The sequence below is a fragment of the Nycticebus coucang genome, chromosome 12 (genome assembly GCF_027406575.1).
Source record: "Nycticebus coucang isolate mNycCou1 chromosome 12, mNycCou1.pri, whole genome shotgun sequence".
Taxonomy (NCBI): Eukaryota; Metazoa; Chordata; class Mammalia; order Primates; family Lorisidae; genus Nycticebus; species Nycticebus coucang.
This window is the reverse complement of record NC_069791.1, coordinates 107,721,759-107,729,322: the sequence shown is the minus strand read 5'-3', so window position 1 is coordinate 107,729,322 and position 7,564 is coordinate 107,721,759. Positions and strand designations below refer to the sequence as shown.

Here is a 7,564-nt window from a genome sequence, read left to right as displayed (position 1 = left end):
CCCTCAGCCCTTTCCCTGTTCCTCATGTCCTTAGCCTGACCTGGCGGGTGGCCACGAGCCGGTGTCTCTCCCTGAGAGACACAACTGTTCAGAGAGGGTTGCAGCGGAGGAGGGGGCGGGAGGGCTTGTCTGCGCGTCAGTCCTCGCAGCCACCACTGGTCTATGCCGAGGTGTGATTCACTCACCGACCCCCACCCCACGTCTCCGGGCTGGGGTCGCCAGTGCTCTGGTGACGCAGTGATAGGGCTTGGCTATGAGTGTGTTCCCCAAGGCGAACCAGGACACCTTCAAGTACATTCCCAGACGCAGGTTTGCAGTTCAGCCAAGATTCCATTAACCCGATGGAAGACGCATGAGGAACTGGGGGCAACCCTTCATTTAAGGGTGCTACTTGATTTTCATTTTCTTAAATTTGCGCCCCACCTTCATTCCACTCCACTATCACCCGTGGTGAAGCTATTTTATCTTCTCTTCTCGCTCACAGCCATCCTACAGGGTGCATGAAGGTTCCCATTACCCGCTGGGAGCACTGTGTGGTTCCCGTTCCCCGTCAGGATCTTCACAGTTAAGGTCTCCTTCCTCAGGTGACCTGCAGGCAGCCAGAAGGAGAGCACAGGTCTCAGGGCACCCCGAACCTGCGCACTCTGGTCCACTCGGCCATACATGTAAGTCCCTTGGCCAGCGAAGAGGCCAGGGCTGGCCGCCTCTGTGTGCTTGTCTCACTCTCCATTGGAGAGAACGTTCTACTCCCTCCATGTGTCCCTGACAGCATGACCTGATACTTTCAGTTCCATCAGCCGACCTACACGAAGGTTTATTCCAAATAGGAATTTTCTGTTAACAAGAGGCTCTGTTCCAAGTAAAAGTTGTCCAGAAAGAAACTATCCCCAGGACTCTGGAAGAGGCTGAGAAATGGACCCTTGAAGAAGGGTGTTTGCTGTGGACAGTTCAGCAAAGGAAGGGAGGCCACAGATTTCATTACTGTTTTTTTTAATACTCCTGTCTCATTTCCCAAAGGATATGAAGGTGAAGCCTCCTAATCTGTATTCTCTCTCCCCCAGACCCGACTGCTGAACTTTAACCATTCCTGAAAAATACACATCTATTTTTGGCTCAGAGATAAATAAAATGTCTCACTCCAAGAAAAGCCACAGAATCCTAGCAAACGTTCTAACTTATAGCTTCATTCATTATTTTAGCCTTCTTCTTTTTTTTTTTTTTTGTAGAGACGGAGTCTCACTGTACCGCCCTCGGGTAAAGCGCCTTGGCATCACACGGCTCACAGCAACCTCTAACTCTTGGGCTTACGCGAGTCTCTTGCCTCAGCCTCCCGAGCAGCTGGGACTACAGGCGCCCGCCACAACGCCCGGCTATTTTTCTGTTGCAGTTTGGCCGGGGCTGGGTCCGAACCCGCCACCCTCGGCATATGGGGCCAGCGCCCTACTCACTGAGCCACAGGCGGCGCCCTACTCACTGAGCCACAGGCGCCACCCAAATCACTGTAACTTTTTAATCTTGTAAACTTTTCAATTTTTTTTTGCAGTTTTTGGCCAGGGCTGGGTTTGAACCCGCGCACCTCTAGCATATGGGGCCAGCACCCTACTCCTTTGAGCCACAGACGCTGCCCAACTTTTCAATTTTTTTTTTTTTTGTAGAGACAGAGTCTAACCTTATGGCCCTTGGTAGAGTGCTGTGGCCTCACACAGCTCACAGCAACCTCCAACTCCTGGGCTTCAGCGATTCTCTTGCCTCAGCCTCCCGAGTAGCTGGGACTACAGGTGCCTGCCACAACGCCCGGCTATTTTTTTGTTGCAGTTTGGCCGGGGCTGGGCCTGAACCCGCCACCCTCGGCATATGGGGCCGGCGCCCTACTCACTGAGCCACAGGCGCCGCCCTTCTTCTTCTTTTTTTTTTTTTTTAGAGACAGAGTCTCACTTTGTCGACCCTGGTAAAGTGTCATGGGGTCACAGGTCACAGCAACCTCCAGCTCTTGGACTTTGGCGGTTCTCTTGCCTTAACCTCCTAAGTAGCTGGGACTACAGGTGCCCCCCACAATGCCTGGCTATTTTTTTGTTGCAGTTTGGCGGAGGCCAGGTTCGAACCTGCTACCCTCTGTATGTGGGGCCGGTGCCCTACTCACTGAGCCACCCTATTTTAGCCTTCTAAAACATACAAGATTTTCCATGATGTCTGAGGATCATTAACTGTCATTCTAATGCATCCTTGATATGAGCATCCCTCCAGATGAGCCTCCAAACTCTGGGAGTTTTTCTTTTTTTGAGACAAGAGTCTCACTTTGTCATCCTCAGTAGAATGCCATAGTATCACAGCTCATAGCAATCTCAAACTCTTGGGCTTAAGCAATTCTCTTGCCTAGGCCTCCCAAATAGCTGAGACTACAGGCGCCTGCCACAATGCCCAGCTATTTTTTTGTTGTAGTTGTCATTGTTGTTTAGCAGGCCAGGCAGATTTGAACCCGCCAGCCCCTGTGTATGTGGCCAGAGCCCTACCCACTTTGTTATGGGTGCCAAGCCTCTCTCTTTTTCTTATTCTCTCACTCTTCCATTTCTTTCACATACTGATTGGGAAGAAAAAGTGCCACAGATAAAATCTAGAGGCTAGGGCGGCACCTGTGGCTCAGCGAGTAGGGCGCCATATATCCCGAGCATGGGGGTTCAAACCCAACCCCCGCCGAATTGCAAAAAAAAATAGTCAGGTGTTGTGGCGGGTGCCTGTAGTCCTAGCTGCTCAGAAGGCTGAAGCAAGAGAATCGACTAAGCCCAAGAGCTGGAGGTTGCTGTGAGCTGTGATGTCACAGCACTCTACTGAGGGCGAAAAAGTGAAAACTCTGTCTCAAAAAAAAAAAAAGAAAAAAAAAAATATATATATATAGAGAGAGCGCCTAGGACGTCACTGCTGCATTTTTTTTTTCAAGACCGTCCTGAGTAGACTGTCCTGGCATCATCATACCTCACAGCAAACTCAGTCTCTTGGACTCAAGTGATTCTCTTGCGTCAGCCTCCTAAGTAGATGAGAGTATAAGTGCCCACCACTACACCCAGTTAATTTTTCTATGGGGTCTCCCTCTTGCTCAGGCTGGTCTCAAAGCCTGAGCCCAAGTGATCCAACCACCTTGGCCTCTCAGAGTGCTAGGTTACAGGCATGAGCCATCACACCAAGACGATTTTTTTTTTTTTTTTGAGACAGGAGAGAGTGCCATGGCATCATGGGTAATGGCTACCTCAAACTCTTGGGTTCAAATGATACTCTTGCCTCAGCTTCCCAAGTAGCTGAAACTACCAGTATGTGCCACCATGCCCAGCCAATTTTTCTTTCTTTTTTTTTTTTTTTTTGTTTGAGACAGAGTCTCAAGCTGTCCCCCTGGGTAGAGTGCCATGGCATCACAGCTCACAGCAACCTCCAGCTCCTGGGCTCAAGCGATTCTCTTGCCTCAGCCTCCCAAGTAGCTGGGACTACAGAAGCTTGCCACAATGCCCAGCTATTTTTTAGTTGCAGCCGTCATTGTTGTTTGGCAGGCCCAGGGTGGATTCGAACCTACCAGCTCAGGTGTATGTGACTGGCGCCTTAGCTGCTTGAGCCACAGGCACTGAGCTTAATTTTTCAATTTTTAGTAGAGACGGGTTTCACTCTTGCTCAGGCTAGTCTCAAACTCCTGAGCTCAAGCAGTCCTCCTGTCTCTGCTTTCCTAATTACAGGTATGAGCCACCACCCCCAGGCCATTGCTACAAATTTCTAAACTCTGGGAGGAGGCAGGAATGTTTCAAATGTTACTCACTGGGAATGTATGCCATGTGTTTACCAGGTAGGAAAACTTGGTCCTATTTAATCTCTTGTGAGAATGCTGCCAATGGAACTAAGTTCCAAGGTGTTGGCCTGAAGGGGCAAAAATCAAGCAAACTCTCCTAACATTACTAAGCCTCTGCTATGCTCATGGGAAGTGGTAATGAGGACCTTACTTATAATAAATGCTGAGTTCTGGGAACCTAAATTTACCTATAATAAGTGTTCTAGCTGTGGGAAAATGTTATGTGGTTCTGTCAAACCTTTTGAACTCTTCAAATACTGTAGCAAAAATTTAAAAACAGGGCAGTGCCTGTAGCTCAGTGGGTAGGACACCAGCCACATACACCGAGGCGAGTGGATTGGAGCCTAGCCCTGGTCAGCTAAAACAACAATGATGGGCGGCGCCTGTGGCTCAGTGAGTAGGGCACCGGCCCCATACACCGAGGGTGGCAGGTTTGAACCCTGCCCTGGCCAAATGGCAACAACAACAGCAAAAATAGCCGGCCATGTGGCAAGCACCTATAGTCATAGCTACTTGGGAATCTGAGGCAAGAGAATCACCTAAGTCCAAGAGCTAGAGGTTGCTGTGGGCTGTGAGGCCACAGCACTCTACAGAGGGCAACAAAATCTCAACTTGAGTGAAAAAAGACACCAACACCAAGATAGCACAGATGTTATCCGCTAAGGATTTTAATGTAGCCCCCATAGAAATGCTTCAACAAGCAATTGCCAAGGTCACATATGTATGATTCCATTTGCTTAACATTCTTGAAATTAGGAGATTATAAAGATAGAAAACACATAGTATTTTCCAAGGCATAGAAATGGAAGTGAGGATAGGAATAGTAAGTAGCACGATAAAAAGGAGACAAGAATGAGGTCTCTGGCTCGACGCCTGTGGCTCAAGCGGCTAAGGCGCCAGCCACATAAACCTGAGCTGGTGGGCTCAAATCCAGCCTGGAACCACCAAGCAACAATGAAGGCTGCAACCAAAAAATAGCTGGGCATTGTGGTGGGTGCCTGTAATCCCAGCTGCTTGGGAGGCAGAGGCAGGAGACTCACTTGAGCCCAGGAGCTAGAGGTTGCTGTGAGCTGTGATGCCATGGCATTCTACCCAGGGCGACAGCTTGAGGCTCTGTCTCAAAAAAAAAAAAAAAAAAAAGAATTATGTCTCTGTGATGATGATTTTGGTGACAGTTACACACATTTACACATGTGATAAAATGGCACATATGCACACAAACTGTATGAATGTCTGCTTCTCATTTTTTTTTGTTTTTTTGAGACAGAACCTCAAGCTGTGGCCCTGGGTAGAGTGCTGTGGCATCACCACTCACAGCAACCTCCAACTCCTGGGCATAAGCAATTCTCTTGCCTCAGCCTCCCAAGTAGCTTAGACTACAGGCACCCGCCACAATGCCCGGCTGTTTTTTGGTTACAGCCATCATTGTTGTTTGGTGGCCCTGGGCTGGATTCCAACCCTCCAGCTCAGGTATATGTGGCTGGCGCCTTAGCTGCTTGAGCCACAGGCGCTGAGCCTGCTTCTCGGTTTTGATACACTAGACAAAGAAAACATGAGCTTTTAGTGCTGTCTTTGTAACTTACGGAGAATCTAAAATTATTTCAAAACAAAGTTTTTTAAAAAATTAAGAAACAGGGTGATGCCTGTAGCTCAAAGGAGTAGGGCGCCAGCCCCATATATTGGAGGTGGTGGGTTTCCAACTGAAAAAAAAAAAAAAAATTAAGAAGCAAGTTAATAAGCACCAAAGCTTTAAAAAAAAAAATAGAATTAAGTGAAGGTAAATCTGAAGAACTACAAGAACTATCTAGAATGCAACAAAAAACAACAAAAAGGTGAAAAAAGAGTTTACAAGACACAGAGGACAGAAGAAGATATTATCTTTCTGGCCTTGCAGAAGGAGAAAGTACAAGGAATAGGGGAAGAGCAAAATCAGAAGAGATAATGTTTGAAAATTTAATAGAATGTGTAAAAGACATAAATGCTTAGATTTGGGAAATAAAATGATCCCAGGAGGGATTACATAAAAAAAAATTCACATTTGAAAATATTGGCCACTGGGCAGTACTTGTAGCTCAGTGAGTAGGGTGCCAGCCCCATATACTGAGGGTGGTGGGTTCAAACTCAGCCTGGGCAAAACTGCAACAAAAAAATAGCTGGGTGCCCACCTGTAGTCCCAGCTACTCAGGAGGCTGAGGCAAGAGAATCCCTTAAGCCCAGGAGTTGGAGGTTGCTGTGAGCTGTGATGCCACAGCACTCTCCTGAGGGCGACAAAGTGAGACTCTGTCTCTAAAAACAAAAAAGAAAAGAAAATATTGGCCAGGTGCTGTAGCTCACACCTATAACCCCAGCATTCTGGGAGACTAAGGCCAGTAGATCCCTTGAGCTCAAGAGTTTGAGACCAGCCTGATCAAGAGCGAGTCCCTATCTCTACTAAAAATACAAAAACTGGCCAGGCATTGTGGCGGGCGTCTACAGGCCCACTTACTCAGGAGATTGGGGCAAGAAGATCACTTGACCCCAGGACTTTTGCTGTGAACTGTGACACTACAGCATTCTAGCCTGGGGCAATAGAGTGAGACTCTGTCTCAAAAAAAAGAAAGAAAGAAAATATTACTGAAAAACTAAAGAAAATCAAAGACAAAGAGAAGATCCATAAAAGGTAGAGAACATGAAAGTCTTGGTACTGAATTAACACAATTTTGGAAGTCCTGAAAGAATGACATCGCTCTAGTGGAAAATAATCCAGACTGAAAGAACTGTAACTCTACCAGACATGAGACTATACTAAACCTGAGACTGTGCTCAAAACAAAGAAGATAGGCCGGGCCCAGTGGCTCATGCCTGTAAACCCAGCACTTGGAAGGCCAAGGCTGGTGGATTGCCCTGAGCTCCCGGGGTCAAGACCAACTTGAGACCTGGTCTCAAAAAAATAGCTGGGCGTTGTGTGTTGCATGACCAGAGACGCGAACGAACAGCAGCTTTGCCATGGGTGTAAACTCGCTTCTGTAATTATTAAGTCAAGAAACAGACTACACAAAATGAGATGGTGTGTAGCAAATGTAGGATAATATTTAGAAATAAACATATCCTACATCAAGCACACAGAGTGAATTCAGTGTGAGTTTAAAATGACTTGCTTTTCTTCCAGAGGCTTAAGGGACCTGGACCCCCCTGAGCTACACACAGAGTTGGCTTCCCTGGAGTTATTCCATAAACCTTTTCTCTGAAGCTGTGCACCCCATGAAGCCTGAGATCCAAGGGCATGCCGCCCTTCCTCAGAGATATGGGCCAGAGAGTTGACTTATGTTAACATATTGTCAGAGGTCTATAGGTGCTCTGCCCTGAGGAGAAGACACAGTCATTACTTCATACTGAGTAAACTGAGTGAATGCTTGAAGATACTCTTCCATTAACTCTGTTCCCCTGTGGCTACTTTCTTCTTTGTGATCTTTCTTTAGATACCTGTTTAGGAATTAGTCAATGTTTAGAAGAAGAGGTTTACTACAAAGGTGATTATATTGATATAATAATAAAATATTTCCTTTCAAGTTAATTTCAGATAGGAAAAATAAGATAATGATGAAACTAACAAATAACAGATTAAGTGTGTAAGTGACTAGAAAAGTATAAAGTCAAAACCTGGAATAAAGATTTTTGCTACATGCCATCTCATTTCGTGTAGTCTGTTTCTTGATTTAATAATTACAGGAGCAAGTTTACACCCATGGCAAAACTGCG

General features: G+C 46.6%; 1 protein-coding gene across 1 annotated transcript in view; it reads right to left on the bottom strand.

Moving 5' to 3' along the window:
* Positions 1 to 7,564, bottom strand: part of ATF7IP2 (activating transcription factor 7 interacting protein 2) — a 243,054-nt gene that overhangs the window by 50,089 nt on the left and 185,401 nt on the right. The gene's annotated exons all lie outside the window — the stretch shown is intronic.